Below are 19,216 nucleotides of genomic sequence, written 5' to 3' on the forward strand. Positions count from 1 at the left end.
AGCAGACTACTGGGAGCACTAAGTCATTACATTCAAAAACTGCATAGACAGATGCTAAATTTTTGAAGTATGTGATTCTTTTCAAGCTTGTGCTTTTTTTTTTTTTTTTTTTTCCTTACTCAAGTGTTGAAAGAAATTACTGCAGTAAATATCCATGTAGAGCTCACAGGATGCCAGAGTTTGGAATGTACTTCTTGTGTACGTTTGTACTGGTGAAATTGAAGACAAATCTTTCCAAACCCAGATGTAAAGTTGTCTCAAACTTAGAAGTTTCTTCACTCTTGAATAAGCACTTGTACATTTTTCTTTATTTTCTTAGAATGTACTTGTACTGTTTACAGTTGCTACATTAAAAATATGAATAGAAGTAGTTAGACCGAGATTGTTGCAAGAGTAGAATCTGGAATAAGAACAAGTAGCAAGTCAGCTGCTTGTGGCGTGTAAACCCTAAAAAGTGAGGAGGAAAGAAGTTTACATTTTTTTTTTTTTTATTGTAACATGAATTGCATGGTGGTTATTTGTTACATCAAAGTGGTGCACTTTAATTACCTACAGCTACAACTTCTTAAATACAATAAATCAGACAGGAAGCATGGTAGGTGATAATGACAGGCACTTGATGATGCAGCCTGAAGTAATAAGTGTTGTACCATGTGCCAGCTGCTTTTAAAGGTGCATGTCTATGGGAATGAAGGTTGGTTTAGGGAGGTTTGACAACAAGCAGGTATGAAGCCTCAGGAGAAATCCTACTGAAAATTTAGCCATAGTTTGTTTGGTTGTTTTTTTTTTTTGACTGAGAGAAATAAAAGGAAGGCAAGCCAAAGTAGTAAAAAGCTATTTATATTGCAGTCTTAATATTGAAAACTCATCTTACTTTTTATACTTCACAACTGCAGTGGTTTAAAGTAACTTTCTTTTGTAGTCACTGTGGGCTACACTAAATGTAAGAGCATATACATAGCAATGCATACTTTCAAATGTACATGTGTGCAATCACACATCTGTAAATGATGAACCTAAATTAGAGTTTTTGTGAGAGTAATGTAGGATGTCAAGTAGATTCAAGTGGCCATAGTTGCAGTGCTTGGTTGAAAGTCTGGGTAATCCATGAGTGCAGCATTGTGTGACTACATTAGCACTTCACGATAAAGGATGGCAAGTGGGCAGATTTGCATGCAAATTAAATTTTCAACAATATTTCTGCATGCAACTTCCATTACAGTTAGGCAACTTTACACAATTGAAACCGATGACTAAGAAAAAGCATTTATAATTTAGTAAATTACAACAACAATGTCTGTAATCACCCAGGTTAGCTGCTAAAGTGCCTCTAGGGTTTTGATTACAATAAGGGGAACCTCTAAGAGGAGGTATCAGGCACTGTGAATTAAGGCAGAGTAAAAGATGTTATAGCCTGGCCTTCATGGAACAAATCTAAGACAAACCTATGTAATATAGACAACTTCAAATCAGTGAAACAGGATTTGATCAATCAAACAATAAAGAGTTGTTATTAATATCCTGTTTAGATCATAATGAAGGGCACACCTTGTTAAACTGTATGCATGATATTACTAAATGCCCAATCAAAATAAAGGGTGATCAGTGACATGAACAATGCAAGGAAAGGGATTCTGTTTGCTATACTAGTTCTTGAGAAATGTAGGATGTTCACAGCCTACCATGGACCTTTCAGCATGTCTTGACATAATTTCTACATACATAAAAGATTTGTTTTGTAGTTACATAATGCACAGTTGGTTTTATGTGAGATCCAGGTGAAAGTGGAGATAATTAATGTTGAGAAAAAACTCAGAATATCCTGCTGTCTCCTGACAGTTGGATCAACTTAGGGGCACACAAGAGAAATACTTGATTAATTTCTATAAGAAGAAAATTTGGTGCCTGATCCTTCATCCTTATGGTTATATAACTTTAAAATCTTGTATTTTGTTATGTAAACATTAACGAGGGTTTTATTTGCTGACATTCATAAGCTTCCTATATTGATTTTTATTGATGTACTTTGATTCAAAATTGGCTTACCAGTAGATTGTTGAAGATTATTAAAATAATGACTGAAATTGTTGAGAAAGTGATAATGAACATCTCCTTCACATAGAAGTTTGCTTTTTGGGGGTGGGGATACAACTATTGGTGATAACTAAAAGAAGAAAACAGTGCATGAAAAGATGTATTGTTAGATATTGTTCATAGCCTACAGTAAGGATTTAGTTTGAAGCGTGTTAGCTGGTGGTGATTGTACAGGCCTCTTAGATTTTTCAAATATTAGGTTCTTACACATATTTGAAGCCATGTTGAATTTTGTTAAATTCCAGTTATGGAAATTAGTATTGGGTTTTGTTGGATATTGAGATTATCTCTTCATCTTGATTAGGCCATAGCTGAAAAAGATTGAGCATAAACCCTGATATTTTTTCCACTTATTCTGAGAAGGTAGTTCATGAAGAAATGAAAGCCTTGTCAATTACTTGGAAAACCTCAGTGAAACTTTTCTACCTTTAATTGGATATATCTGATGTCCTTGAGAGTTAATGGCTCTATTACTTATCTACTCTTTTTTTTTTTCTCCCCCAGCCTTGTATGTGGTTGTGTCTTCCTTTTTTGCTACTCTTTCTGCAGCCTAAGGAGTTGCAAGCAGTAGAAATTTCTGTTTGCCAGTGACTGCATTCTTTCTGTGTCTTATATATAAAAGAGCACCAGTACACTACCTCAAAACACCAGTATAAATTTGTGCTTCATACATCAGATATATGACTTTGGTTTTTAGAACTTCAGAAGCAGAGGGTGTCCTGCCTCAAAGAAATCTTCCTTTACTCAGATGTGTTTTCTAGTCCCAGAAAACCACAGAAATCGTGAATCTGGCTGCAGAAAACAAACTTCAATACAAACATTGGTCAGTGAACCACCACACTAACGATTAGCATGTCTGGGAGAGAAGGCTCAGGGAAAGTAAATGGAAAAAAGCATTCACAAGAATGTCAAATTATAATGGTAAGATTTGAGCAAATCTGATAGAAGCTTGGAACAGACATAATTTCTGGTGGAGCTTTCACAGTACTTGATAAACCTGTATGCATGCTTCATCCAATACGCCTGTTAATTCAGTGCTTCAGTAAGAGTTGCTTCACCTCTTTTGTCTGGTAGTAAATCATGGCCACAAGCCCTTGTCTGTCTTTTTTTTTGGTTGATCATAGCTCTGGTGGTGTGTGTTTTTTTTTTTTTTTTTTTTTTTTTTTTTTTTTTTTTTTTTTTTTTAATCCCTGTAAATTACCTGCCACAACTATACCTGAACCCATATTGCTGCTGTTGGTCCAGTACTAGTACAGAGATAAGTAATTTGAACTGGGCAGAATTGGGAGTGTATGCTTTTTCCTGGCTAAGAGCTGCTGAGAGCTGCTGCTTCTTCTTTCAGCTGCGGTTCAGGATTGATGTTTGAAATCTGTTCGGAAGACTGAATGTATAATATCGAGTTTTCCTACTACAAACTGCCAAACCTACTTTAGTAGGCATTTAGCCATCCCCTGCCATCTCTGTCCTTTACCCCAAGTTGTTAAATTAATATCTTACATACATATATACGTGTATGTATATTTACAATGGTACTAGGTAGTTTTACAGAAGAGAATTATGCTTTAGATGTTGTCATAATGAGTCATATTATTTTAGAAATATATACACAAAGCTTTAAATAAAAGGCCTGTGACACCGGTACTACTTTTGAAGCAATGATATTGGTGTTTTCCCAGACAGGTGCTGTGTAAGGACATGGGTGGAATACACGAATCATTTTTTATGCACTGCTTTTGGGCATATTTATGCTAATGGCAAATAAGATACTGGTGTCTTAATATAGTACAGTGTTTTTTACCTCAGAGTTCTGTGAGTGTCTCTGTTTCTGTTAATATCAAGCTGATCGAGAAGAAAGTACTGATCCAGAGAATACAGCTGAGTTACTAGGAAGTGACTAGTGAAAGGTGACATAAAACCCATGCAATCACAAATGAAAAAGTCTTTTTATTTAATTAGGCTACAAAGTTGCAGAAGAACCTGTAATGTGTGTACACCAAACTGCTATCCTTTGGAACAGAGATAATGTTGACAGTAAGGAAAACAGCTTCAAAGATCTTCTAAAATAGTATTAAATTTGTAATATAAAACTTATTCCTTATTGTTAGATAACCTTCTTATCAAGGATACTATTACTAAAGATGTTGGTAACTAATTTACCACTTCTCCTAGCCAACAGTTAACATTTATATAGTTATTTGTGAACTGCATGCAATAATGTACTTTGCCACGGCATACCTTTCACAAATAATTACACTGAAAGATATTGTAGTATTGGTTATGCAGATTCAGTGCAAACAGTATATTGGTGGAAATGCTGTTTATATGAATTCAAAAGTAAGATTTTTATTGCTCATTTGGAGGGTAGTTGATTATCAAGTTTTATGAATCCTAAAATGTAGCCAAGGGTAAAATGACAATACTTACTGAAAAGCTGCAACACTGATCAATGCAAGTGCCATATTTTAATCTGCCACAAATATTTTTATTTAATTGTCTAAAAACTCTTTTAATATGAAGAGATGGGCAAAACAAAGGTGTCTTTATCCTTCTTAGTTTCATTAAATACATAAACAAATGCTTGTGAAATTAATGATACCTTAAATGGGTGTGAAATAGATTTAACTCTTGGTTAGTTGTTCTGTGCTCTTTCAAATTAGTAGGCAATTGAAAGGATAGCACCATGTGGTATTTTAGCCATGTAGCCAGTATTTTGGTACTATTAATGAACATTAAAAGAAAGACTTATGCATGGGTTTTAAGGCATAGAGCATAAAAGAGTTGTTTCTAATTTTCATCTTAAAGCAAAATAGAAAGTGGTATCCCTTGTTACTGTGCTCAATAAGCAAGGCAGTGAGTAAAATAAGTCTGTCCTTTTCACTCTTTGTATTTGGAGAGGGGAGTACTTTACAAAGCTTTGACCTGAGTATCTTGGTTGCTCTCCCATCTTGTATTTTCCTTCTGCAGTGCAATCTTGGCCTCTTTGTGCACAAAGTTCAAGTGCTGGGAGTGGATGAGTTGGGTCTTCAAGATAAAAATAGGGTTGAAGCTGCAATTTGTCATCACAGAAGACAGAAATCACTCGTGAAGAATAAATACAATCTCCCTAAGGCTCATCAGCTCAGCCTGAATTCCATCCAAGATTCTATGTCAGTGTATGGTGTTTAATGACCTTCATTCTCTGGGCATGGTTTCACATATGTCCCCTTTCTTAGCTGAGATAATTTCCTTCTCTATGACTTGTAGGCAAGGTTTTGTAGTAATGGATGGTTCCTGCTGAGAGTTTGCCAGGCAACACAATTCTCTAGGGAGGCTTAAAATGTCCTCCTCTTAAAAAAAAAAAAATATCCAATTTAATGGCTGTATTCAGGTGTTTGAGGCCATACAGTGTTTGCAACAACCATGATGACTCTATTATGAAGAAAGCTACATTATGAAATAAATGCATTCTAGGTTTTTGTTGGCAACATAATGTAAGCATTGTTCCATATGTTGGTGCTAGAGGATCAAAAACAGTTTAAGTCGATGTGAACACTGTTTCTTGTCATGCTCCTAATGGATCTGCTGTTGTATTTGTGTTCTTTCCAGCTCTACTGCCTTACATCAGTGAAAAATCATGTTTTTTCTTCAATGCCACGACACTAGTAATCTTTTTTCTGATGCATTCGCCTTCAAATATTTCAGTATAAAATGTCTACCATTTTACTGCTTTTGAGTAATTTTCCTGTTTCTTTGCAACAGAAAAGGGTTGTCTTTCCTGCATTTAATGTTTCAGTTTACTAATGTCGATGTGTGAATGAATGCAGTGCTTTGGTTTGATTTTTTTTTTTTTTTTTGTATGTAGAGCTGACTGCAAACATCACTATGTGTTTACTCCATCTTTGCTTCTGGTTAAAACAACAGTAAATCTTTTGTTCTTTATGGATATAGTGTTTATACCCTCTAATCCTTCTTCCCTTCCCTAAAAGCTTTTGCTTATGATTGGCTGGGAAGTTTTAGGGAGCAGTGAATATCTTTATGAAAAACAGTTACAGTGCATGAATAGGAGGCATTCTTCAGATTTAAAGAGGTCAAACTGATTTTTGTGCATGTGTAACAGAATTTGTTCCTGGGGTGAGACTTTGAAGTAAAATTTCAAAGCATTGACTAGGGGTGCAGCTCTGCAGCTTCTTATTGACTTTGTTCAGAGATCAGGAGCTAAAACTGCATGCTGCACTTTGAAAATTTACCCCTAAGTATTGAGTTTTACCTCAGAATAATTTTTTCCAATAATTTAATAAACCCCTGAGAATGTGATTTATAATGGAAATGCTGACATACTTAGTTTTAATGCTAATCACTGAAAATTAGTAAGGTCTTTAAAGAGAACTTGGGCAAAACCTGCAATTCATGAGCATCCTGTAGGTAATTAGCAGGAAACATTTCAGAAATGCATAATCCTCAGAACACTGTTAGCAGTGGCCATATCAATACTAATATCATATTTTGGTTTTATTCCTATACTCAGCATTATCCTCCAATTCACAGGAGAGTGCTTCTGAACACCCAGTGATTTCCCAGACACATGTGCATGGCAGAATTGAGATTGTCAGACTCAGATGCTCATGGTAAGGAATGTTTGTATACAACAGCAGCATGATGGATTCTTTAATACAATAGTGCCAACAAGTGCCATGCTGTTACAGTCTTCTTTGAGTGGGACTTCAGAAAGTAACATCATTCACTCTAGAAATTGTATTGACAATGTCCAGAATAGTGATGTTTGAGTCCAGATATGTTTGCTGTGTAGCTTCTTCTCGCTTCTCTGTGGCTTCTTTATAATTTTCCCCAACATTTCTCCATGGGAAGTAATAACAATCAAATAAATACCTTTGGAAAGAGAATGATGCGTCAGTCAGGAGCATAGGAATCATTGGTCTGGAGATGAAAAGTGAATTTTGATTACATGAGATTGAGCTTTGGGAAACCGACCTTAATTTCTAAGCTCTGCAAGAAAGATTAGATTTTTTTTTTTCCTGAGCCCTGCAAAAGAGATGAGATCGCTCACTGTGCTGTTTAGGTGGTGATTATGTTTTGTTGTGCTAGCTAGGAAGGAGATTCACTAGGTATCATTGTTAACTCCAAGTCTGGTCATGTCTTCTTTGCTGTCCCATCACATCTTCCATACTGAATTACTTGTACAGGAGCCAATGAAGAGAAAACGGCAGTAACATCTGTATCTAAAATTTTGTATTGTGTGTCTTAGTAATCTAAATCAAAACATAGTAAGTCAAATTGCATCTCCTTAGAAGAGCATTGAAAAGAGGAATTCAAAGGAGAATGACGCAGCGGACTTGCAGATCTTCGCAAAGATGATAGAAGGCAGCGTGGCAGAAAGCACATAGGTGAAGTTGAAAAAGGAGTTACAAATGCATGTGTTCTCCTTTAAAAAACCCCAAACTTTCCCGAATACTAATATTAAATATTTTTAGCCACAATGTAACTCCTGAATGTCACAACCAATTTATACGATTTTCTGTAAAAAACCAACCAAACAAAACCTGTGCATCTGGACTGACAAGCTGTATGCCAAGATTCAGCCAGATGCAATTTGAAATGTCCAAGACATTAAGCATGCCCTGAAATGGAGCTTTTAATGAAAGTGCCATCTCGGTATCAACTGTAGTGAATGCCAGTGTAACACGCTGCAAGGAATTTATCATGCTAGATCTCAACTGCAAGTAGGTTACACTAATCTAGAAGGAAATACACTGCAAGTCTGCAGAAGTTAATGTCTGGGAGCTGATTTTTTCCATCATGTATCCTATTCTGCCTGTGTACTTTGTTTATAGTAATGTATTTCTGATAACTACACACATTTTACCAAACTTAAAGGGGATGGAGGGGAAGAAAAAGTTATGTGTTGTGTGCTTGGTATGCATTGTTTTGTTTCTTTCATTAATTCTTGCTGGCATTCTGGATGCTCAGATGAACAATAGCAGTAGCCTGTAAAGATCAATACCAGATTGCTGATAGTGCCTATCTATTCAAAGAGTAGATTATTTGATAAATGGTTTGGTCCATATGTTTTGACATTTGTTAGCTGTATAGCCCAGACCAACTGCTAGAATTGTAGTTCCATCATAAAAAGCAAAAGCAACAAATAGAATATTTCCTTTTTGGTACAAAACTTATATATTGCAGTTTTAAAGCTGCAAGTAGTAGATTTCAAATGAGAAACCCCAAAACTTCAAGTTGTTAGAAGGTCACTTTTTTTAAATTAAAATTTCATAATCATGAATACAAAGTGCAGAATTTGTATTTTCAGGATTTGTAGTTTACAGGATTCAGATCTCATAAAATTGTAATCCTAGTCTTTTTGGCTTTATTTTTTTATTTTAAAAAAGTTTCTTTTTTTTTTTAATTATGAGTGTCTCTGTAAAGTTGATCAAATGGGATCTTCTGGGAGATTCCACTTCTATCTTCCTCCAAACCTTGCCCTTTTTCAAAAAACCTGGGAAATTTAATGGAAGCTATACAGTGACAATTATCAAAGCAGACTCAAAAATTAATGAAAATCTGGGCAAGAATCTGGGACTTTACATGAGCTCAGATTTCTAGCACTTAGGTAAAAAATCTGAATTGTTTTTGGAAGACATACATTTATGCGTTTTTTTCCAAATGCCTTATAATATATTCTCAAGTGTAAAGTCCTGCATTTTATATTCACTTAAAAAATAAAATGTCCTTTAGGTGCTAGTAGTCAACTCCTCTCTTTCTTCCAGCCTCAGAGGACCAAATAAATTTGTGCATGAAAGGCATATGGCAGCATGCTCTGTAAATTGAACTCAAAAACCCCTATTTTAGTTCCTGTATTTGTTTCATGCTGTTTGAGAGGAATTTATGAGTAAATTTATAAGTAAAATTATAATTTAAAATTCATAAGTGACTCTGTAAGCAAAATTGTAACTAAAAAGATTAACCAATGCCTGATTGTTGCATTAAGAGACTAAAGAACATTACTTCAGATGAGATTTGCAGTCATTGTACAGAGAGACTCCACACAGGTAAAAGATCATACTGTAATAGCTATGGCGAGAAAAATACAGGGAAAATTGTACCCAGTGTCTAGAGCCTTTTAAGCAAACAGGAAAACGACATTGCTCTCCCCATTTTGTGACTTCGTTAACATCACGTGGCAAGAAAAAGGATAATGTTTACTTACAGGTCCTGTAGGAGTTCAGTTAAGGCAGTACTAGCTGAGTATGTGGTGAAGGGTATACAAACCTTGTGTACTGCCTTCTCTTCATCACGCCTTGTTCCTTTTCCTCTCACCATGTGTGACAGGTCTTTCTGTGCTGGAAATTCCTTAGACTTTTTTGAGTGTTGCTGTCCCTTTTGACATTTTGAAGGTCGTCTTTGTCAACAAAAGCAAGTTGGTTCTTGTAGGGCAAATGAGGAAGAAATTGTCTGTGACTTAGCAGCTTTTAGATACTTAGGTATGGGGTCTGTAACCATATTTCTGGTAGGTTGAAATGAGCTATTTTTAACTGAAACGGATTTTAAGCAAGAGAGGGAATGAGGTTTGGATTACTGGAATAGTAATGGTCACTTCCTTTCCCCCTTTCTTTTTACACAGACAATGGTAAATAAGGGAGCTGGTCTGAGAATATCATAAGATGATTTTGGGACTGACAATTTCCCTTCATGCCCCTCTCCATTTTATGGAAGAAAAGATGCTTTGAGCTGGAAGAAGTATTTCTGGGTAGTTCTAAGGATAGACGATACTTGACGTTGTTATATAGTATCCTGTGTGTTTTGTCTTCTTTCTCCTTGTTTTGAACAATCAGAAGCAGTTTAATATAAAATAGAGGAAAATGGGTGCCACTGACTGAAAGGTGCATCCTATATTATTTACTTCTTTAAGGAATGGTGTTATGCAATCTGGTGTCAGAGGATGATTGCTTTTTTAAGACTTAGAGGAGGAAAATGTAAAATGTCAGCTTTTCTCCTTCAAGTCAGTAAGTGGATATAAGATTGTTGAACCACTGCTCTCAAAATCATCTCAAAGCAATAATTTTCTTGTTTGCCTCGTATATATATGAAACAGGTGTATTAACATATTAATGATCAGATGTTATATTTAGCTTTGCATGTTAAGTATCCTTAGCAATGTAAGAAAGGATGATTTGACAGGCTTATTTCAACACTGGGCAACAAATAAAGCTTATAATGAAATTAACATAAATCATTAGCATTAATCATTCAGTATTATTGATAGCCATATAAAGAAATGTATCACAGCCCTGGAAGTAAAGAAGAGAAGAGCAATGTTTCTTGCCAGCTGTCCTGACAAGCTATGAGCCCATATGGTAGTGGTACTGGCTTTCCTTTCTAATTTTCCTCCTCTGCTTGAGCTGTCAGAAGCCCCTCTCTCTCCTTTTTCTTTTTCCACAGACTGCAGAGATGGTTTCTATGCCAGGTTTTTGTTTTTTCTTTTTTTTTAATATGCCAGCTTTTTAGAACAGGTCAGACTCCGTCAACATCTATGACTGTCACTAGCCATGTGACCAACAGGAGCAAACTAGCTTGGTGACAATTAACATGCAGTCTACATTCATTGTTTTCAATTTGGTAACCTTCACTTTTACTTATGCTTTCATCTCCAAAACCTATAAATAGTTTTCTACGCTGTGAGAAAAACATGCTTTGAAAGCAGCATTTGGAAATCATGTATTGGAAAATAGATTTGAAATCTGATAAGAAAAAAGTGAATAATTGCAGGTGTGTTTTATAATGTCCAGGCATTACTTTCTAGATAACTGGTTTTTGTTTATGGGCTGCTCCTTCCCATTGTCTCTGCTCCTCCATGTGCTCAGTGTGCCCTGTCCCCCTCTATGCCCCTCCCTGGAAAAAAAAAATGAGAGAAAGTGAAAGAACTTATGAAGAAATGAATATTGCTAACACTGCTTCTTCTGGAAGCTTTCAAGGACCTGAAGTTACAGAGTCATCTTTATTTTCCTGAATTGAGTTTAGTGAAACATGAGGTTAGCATGGGTACAGAGGCTAAGTAGTGGAACTGAAAACATATTTATAAAGCTATCATCTCAGATGCTTGTTCTAATCATAGACGCTGCATACTTTGTTCATAGTTTTGGCATGCTTTCAACTGTTAGACAAATCTTCATGATCTGCAGTGCTCAGATTCAGTGCTGTGAGAACATGAGTGAAGTAGATGCACTGGGGAGGTATTGCAGAGTTAGAATCTTTGAATGACAGCCAAGCAAATTGTCTCGTTTTCCATTGTTTTACATCTTTACCTGCTCCTTTTATTTTTATTGTATGAGCACTTGAAATCATTGGACCTCTCATGAGCATCTCCATTTTACTAATTAAAAGGAAGTATAAAATGGCTTCAAATTAGGAAAACCTTGCATATACATTTTTATATTTCTTCATAATTTCATTATGGTTGGTTCTTTGAATTTACCTTTAAGAATGTCTGAAAACTTGTAAGACTTTTTCCATTTGTAATTCAAGATCACACAATATATAAGGGATATGGTTAGGCATTGCCAGAGCATTGCACAATAGTACACTACTGTCAGCTCTCCTTAAAATGCCTTTCTTTTTAAGTGCCTTGGCTAAAAGGATCTGGTAGACTTAAATGCAGGTTACTAAATTTAAGTTACTGGACTTTCTATTGAATAATTAAATACCCTTTTTTGAAGAACAAGATTCTGCCTTCTATCGCCATAAAATATTCTTCATTTTCAAGTTAGTTACATGCAGAAGAGCATAAAGAAAACTTGAAGGAAACATGTATGAACATAGGAAATAATCCCATACTTCGTCACTCTTGGTCAGTCATGTGTTCACCTCTTAAATTTGCATGGAACCTTAATCTCCAGTATAGAAATACATACCATTCCCTTATGCTCAAAGTCAGTGTTGCAAGGGAGTATAATAGCCAGGACTGGTATCCTATACCAATGCGAATAGATCCCTTAATTTCATGGTTTAAAAAATACTTGAGTTGACCTCAGTCTAATTCCTATATTTTAGTCATTTAGGTGTCATGGCTCAGTAATCATTCATTAACTATAGTGCTTTTCAAATGAAGAACTGAGATGAAAATTTTTCCTAATGATGACAAGTGATGTAATTTAGTTTTATTCCTATATTATAGTGGTGCCCGCTAGCGCCGCTGTAGTTAAGGGTCTGTCAGTGGTTCCATTATAAACCCCTATTTTCAGAGGGTTTATAACTCAAAAATTGATTTTAGACTTAAAACTGCCACCCAAGGTCTAAGTCCTGGAGGTTGTTTTTATATACAAATTGGCATTTGGGGGATGAAAGGTTAATAGTTTTTCAGCTGTAAGAACAAGATTGAGGATCTTCTGCTTTAGATTTGTATTTGTGCATCTATCATAGCAAAATCGCTTTATCTCAACACCAAAGGAAAAAAAGCCACTATCAAGCTCTTTCTGACCAAAGAAAGGCTGCAGGTCTTATTAACTATTGTGTAAGAAATGAGTTTGGGCTGAGGTTTGTAAAAGCAAGTCCCTGGCTTGGAAAATCTCATGAAGTTTGATTGGAAGTTGAAAACTCTTTGACTGTAGTCATTTAGGAAACTGGGGTAGGGATGAAGCAATGATGCCTCTTCCTCTCTGCAAAGCAAGGGAGTCAAAAGAGATGTGCTGTTTTGCTTCATTCTCTAGAGAAGCTGCAACAAAACTGGTACTAACATTATAAAGGAAATCTTCAAAGGAGCATAAGGTACTTGTTAGGCATTAAGTGGCATCTCAGGAATTGAGAATAGAATAATAAATATACCAGTGGCTTACTAAAAGCTCACGGGAGGGAAGAAAAATGAGTTGGATCCTAGCTGGAACAAAAAGACGACTGCTGCTACTGTCCTGGTGGAAATGGGAGCTCCAGCAAGGAAACCTCTGTGACTCTTGACACAGAGGTAGGCTGGTAAGAAAAGGGAAAGCCTTGCTGCTTAGAAGCCCTCAGAAAAGGGCCAGCCACACTCTGAAAGAGAATCCCATGCTGGGTGCTGATCAGCTTCTCCTGATTTGTCCTCCAATACCAAAACTCCTGTTAAACTGAGGAGAAATATGGATGATCAACTTTAAAATTATCTGTTTATTGGAAATAGTGGTAATACCCCACTGGAGTTACACTATTAAAAGTGAGAATAAATCTAAAATGAATGCCAAAGAAGTAGTAAAATTGTTATAGATTTACTCTGGCTTACCTGATTGTCAAATCTCATTCTGTGAATCTTTTGAAATGACCTCATAAACATTAGAAATAGATAGATGGAACCAGAACCTGGAAATATGGAGGCTTTGCATTTGTGTGCAAGCTTTGTGTTACATTGAATGGATCATATAGATTCACTACAGATGCACAAGTATTTTTCTGCAAGAAAAATGAAGAATGAAACCCCACATTGTTTAGTTCTTCTCCAACAGAATTACTTATCTTACATCTGTTGGAATTATTTATGATTAATGATTCTGTATTTTGTTTTCGGTCCAGGTCTGCTGTCAGAGATGTTGCTCAAAATTATAGATATAAATGTGAGAATTGGCAGCTGTTAGATATGCATCTCTCTCAGAAAAGAAAAAGAAACTTGATATTTTTTGAGGAGAGGAAGTTTCTGGCTAGTTTTTTTTTATTCCAGAGAGACAGCTTGGTGGATTGCCTAAGACAATGTCCTCCAACTAGACCTATCTGTTTACAAATCCATGGTTATCCTGTGGACACAGCTGATCCTTTCTGTCTTTAGCAGCAATATTTTTTATTTTTTTCTTGTAATGACAAAATTAACAATTTTCAAGATAGTTTTAACATAAATGGTATTTTTTTTCTCCAATGGTTAATAATAAAACACTTTCTCACTAGATCATTTTATCTCATTCTTACCTCTCTATTTGAGAAATATTAGGTGCTCTGTTTTTCCTGACAGCTTCTGGCATCTTGTCATGCATTCAAATGTTCTGTACTGGAGAGAGGATGCATTTCTTCACAGATGTATTGAAACCATCTATTTCATAAGACATAAAGGTGGACCTGTGTATGGGCCTTACATTAGGGAAAGGAGAAGGGTGCTACATCCTCTCCTGTTTCTGACTCATGTCCAGTTCTGCTAGTGATGCTAGGCTGTGGGCTCTGCAGATCTGAAGAATCCTTGGACCAGAGAAAGATGGATAATATCTGGGAGAACCATTCAGGACTGGTGGTTAAAAGCATGTGTAGTTGTGTAACAACAGACCCCAGTGTGCATTTAAGTCTACCTCTTCTTTATTTTCTTTAATTTCAGTTACTTGTTTACAAGAGTTAATGGAACATTTGCTGTTGTGGTGGTTTACTGCTTTGTGAGAAGATGTGTGCTGAAGCTCTAGATCGTACATTTAGCCTACGTCTTTTACTGTGCATTTAAAAAAAAAAATAAAATGGCTCTATTGCTCGTACTGAAAAATTCCATTGGAAATGTTCAGTCTTTCTACGAATAGAGATTCCTTACTGTGTGGAGGTAGTCTCATGTTAACCAGCACAAAGTTGAAGATGCAGAATACCATCTCCTTCACTCAGGTGAGGTTATGAAGGTTAAGATGGAATGCAGCTTAGTCCACTGTTGTTCTCACCATAGAATGCTAAGTTTCAATAATCTGTCATGTTCTTTTGGCAGAATAAAACTATGACCTTCTAAGTAGCTTTTGATTTTAACAAAAAATATTTTATCATATAAAGCTGTTTTATGATGAGGGACATTGTGGCTTTATTTTTACTATCTATTTTGTTACTATGTTTTCAACTAGCTCCATTATTTAAAAAGAAAAAAAAAAAGCCATTCCAAAGGCTGAGATCTTTGTGTCTTACCTTGCTTTTATGACAGCTGTGGTAATATCTGAAAGATTTGCAGAAATACGGAAGTAATACAACAAATGCAATTCTTTTTTTATAAGTTCTGCTAAGAACAGGTATGCATTCTGGGATAAAACCAGTTTTGCCAGAGAATTAGCATTAGTCTGTAACTAATCAGCTGCCCAAAGGAGCTACCTAATGATTTTATTAATCATAAGGGTAGTATTTTTTTTCCATTTTTCTTATTGTTTGTTTGGTGGTTTTTTATTTTGTTTGTGGTTTTTTTTTTTAAAAAAACCAATCCTACTATATAAAAATACAGCTGATTAGTGTATATGCTTAGGTATTTGTCATCTTGAGTCTTCTGTAAGTAAAGATCTACCAACTCAAATCTTTAGTACACATGTAAGCAGAGATTTGCATCTCTGAACATGTTTGTAGCATGTTTGAATATGGTAAGCAGGGGTTCGTTGCTGATTACAAGTCTGGCTGCTGACCACTATGAGAGTTCTTCCATCACTGCTACATTGAAGTGTTTTGCAAGTGCTCATTAGGTTGGTCAAACAAACTGATAGGCCATGGAAATATCCTCCCAAAACAGGCATGATACCAAGAAATTGAGACAGGTACCAGTCTGTGAAAGTGATGTGTTTGAAATATGTGGCAGGTTTGAATTAATGTAGTCCACTGGTTCATTTCTTTCTATCTGGTTAAGCTAGAGTGGAAGATAAGGACAGGATGATACTGTGTAAGTTGCACCAGTTTTAGGGTTTTGTTTTAATTTAAGGGCACATGTGCTTTCTTATGGACCAGTTTTTTTGTTGTAGGTGATGTAAATAATTATGTAATGTAATCAGATACATTTTCCATTTAGAAACTGTGGAAAAGGTTGTGTTGAGGAAAACCTGGTGCCTTAACTTGTCTGCTCTTATTTCAAACCATTTGCATATATGCAAGCAGCAGAAATTCTGCTGGCTGCATAGGTGAGCACTACTGGTGCTGGGTATAGGTTATGCATCTGTTCTTGTATATTTAGATTTGATCAGATCTCTTTTGTGTTCTTCAAGCTAAAAATGGCATTAACTTACCCATGATCTGACTTCAGGCCACACCAAATCTATCTGCTGAAGATGGATATCTGCCACAGAGATGGTTTTCTACAAGTAGTATTAGTGGCTTCCCTGATCTTCATTACAGTAGTAGTCTTGTGTGATGCCTATGAGATTTGAAAGCCATCCATCAGAGAAAACATTACTGGTTTTGAAATCAGCAAGAATGCTGTTTGTAAAAGCTGCTGACCACTTGTTTTGTTTAGTGAGGTATTGGCATGATAGTTTCTATGTTAAGCTCTTATTTTGCTCCTTCCTAAAAAATTTGGTCCAAAATAATTGTTAACAAAATACAAACATTTTAGAGTATAGCATGAAGATACTGTTTTCTTTAAGCATTTAGCAGGTGCAGAGAATAAGGATTAGCACTAGTGATGGGAGAAAGGTGTTACCCATAGATAATTAATTGTACAGTTTGGACTACGTTATATCTATGTTGGCAAAAGATGGCTTTGAAAAAATAATAAGATGCTTAGTGTTGCAGATAGATTCTGGTTTTGTTTTCCAAATCTGAAAAGCCAGCACAGAGAATAGGCCAGGCTAACATTCTGGAGGACCCACCTGTTAGCTGATATTTAAGCTGACACATAATGTACCATTATAGTCACCAGGAGTATACATAGGCATAAAAAGTATGAATCGTGATATTGTGAGTTATGGAAACTGAATACTTAGACTTGGCCTATCATTAAATGGCAAATTTTTATCAATACATATATATTCTACTGGAAATAAACAGTAATCAGTTCAATTAATACACATATGCTCTGGACCTTTCCTAATTATGTAACTGAATCACCAGTGTAAGATTCAGTTAATAAAGCTGTCCAAATATTCAGATACCTGCTACCTGCTTCTACACATGGGTAACACCGTAAAAACATGTGCTTTTCAGTGGCAAAATCACTGGAGAAGAAAAATCTTTTTTTTATTTTTCTAAAGGTTTAAAACCTCCAGGGCAGTTAGAAAACCATGTTTTTCATTGAACTGTGTCTTTTTGAAATTCACAAGCTTGACATGTCATTGGCATGACGTGTCTCAGTCCGTTACACAGAAATGCCACATTACACCGTGTGACGTGACAGGCTGACAAAAAGGGACATGACGCACCAGCCCAATGGGATGTCAAGCCTGAGAAATTTAAGCCATGCTGCTTGCTTAAAGAGCAAAACAAAGCAAAACAAAAACAACCAAAGCCAAGGCAGTAGACACTCCATGCTGGTATCCAGTACTCTTGGATTTTACCGTTTTTACAAGATTTTCTTGGTTCAGTCAGGCCTCATTCTCGTATTTGATAATAAACCTCACAAATATAAGTTTTTGCTTTTGTGTGTTTTATCCTGTGGTACTGCACAATCCTGAATTCCTTCAGAATACCTGGCAAAACCTTTGTAGAAATCCTATATGCCCAAAGCACTTGTGACATGGAGAGCTGAGTTACGGAAGTGCCCTGTACTACATTTGGGATTGCTACATGCGTAAACAAGAATTGTTCAAAGATCACAGTCAGAACATGACATGCTGCAAGTCACAGTTCAAAATCTGGGAAGGTTTTAACAATGTATTTTTATGTTAGGCTTCTAGAAGATAGTGTAAAGTCCATTGAGGGCAGGAGAGCTTGGAAGAATGAAAAGATCATTTATAGACAAGTTTTCTCTCCTGAAAAAAGGCTTTCCCTCAATATTGTTTGCTTTAAGTAGCAGTGAAAGTATTTCAATAATCTCTAAAGAGTTTAAGAACAATATACTTAATTACTATGAGTAATTTCAGAACTAATTAATGTGATAAATCTCTGTAGCGAAGTATTCTTAGCTACTGATCAACATAAAATGAAATAGATTAAAGTCAGTGCAGATAAATCTTCTAGTTAATTTTACATTTGGTGTGGAATGGTGAAAAGGAGCATACAGACATATGTACAAGTTTTAGTTTAGAATTTTAATATTCTGAGTTGCATCATGTATATATGCTTTTAATGCAGTCATTTACATGCAGACTTTGGCATGGATCTTTTTTAACAGAATGCAATAATGGCTTGAGTTAGACAAATTAAATTTAGAATTATTAAAAACCTGTCATGATTGTTCATCTATTAAAAATAATAATTCACATGTGTGTAAAATGTGCAAGAAGTACATTGCTGCATACATTTTTGTTGGATTCTTTGCAAGTTATGCATAGTAAAAAATTTTATACAAAGATAATCAAATGCAATTTCTTCCTTCTGGGTTGCTAAACATATGGAATAAACTTTGACTGCAAGAACATAAATCAGCTAAAATACTCTTTTTAAATGGTAGTGGGATGTGATGTGACCTTAAATGTGAGTCTGAACAGTACTTCTCTAATTCCTGGTGATAAAGAGTATCCTTTAAATGTGTTCTATCTATAAGCTTGAAACTGATGAAAGCAATTGGTCTGTAAGTACAAATTCTCCTTTGTGGAAACATTCCTATCTTTTTGCAAATGTACTTTCTTGAATCCTGATTGGCTTCATTCTTTCTACTGACTTAAGTGTGCTTTGGATTGTGTCCAAAATTATATTTTTCAAGATGGAGAGATCCTGAAAATTCTTTTGCAGAGAGAGCTCTGGTTCTACTTTGAAGTTGCAGTGCTGCTGAGAATGTTTTCCTCATATCAAAATGTTCATACCTAGCTCCTAAAATGTGAATACAGTGCATGAGTGATTGTCCATGGCATGTCCTTCTGACCTTCCACACCTGTTTACACTCAGATGTGCTGGATGATAGGGCATTTGAGATTGTATCCCATCCATGTCTGCATCAGGGATTGTAATGAGGTCTCAAAGTGTCACTTGTACGAAAGGTACAGGCAATGTGCATGCTTGTAGAAATGGCCATATTGAGAATAGTAAACTCTAAGGTCAAAGAAGAGTGCCTGAACACCAAACACTTTCCCTCTTTGCTCAGGGAGCGAAGGAGAACTTTGAAGAGAATGGCAGAGGCAAACCACGGTGCCAAGGCACAGTGAGGGTATCACAAGACGTGCTATTGTTAAGGCACAGTAATGGGATGTTTGGTATCTGGATTGCATGTCTTGCATTTTAGGAGGATTTAATCCTCACACAAATCATGTATGCATAGATTTTTGAGGTGTGGAACTGTGATGTATAAACCAGCATGCAATTTCTGCACAGG

Source organism: Indicator indicator, chromosome 19, assembly GCF_027791375.1.
Source record: "Indicator indicator isolate 239-I01 chromosome 19, UM_Iind_1.1, whole genome shotgun sequence".
In the NCBI taxonomy this organism is placed as follows: Eukaryota; Metazoa; Chordata; class Aves; order Piciformes; family Indicatoridae; genus Indicator; species Indicator indicator.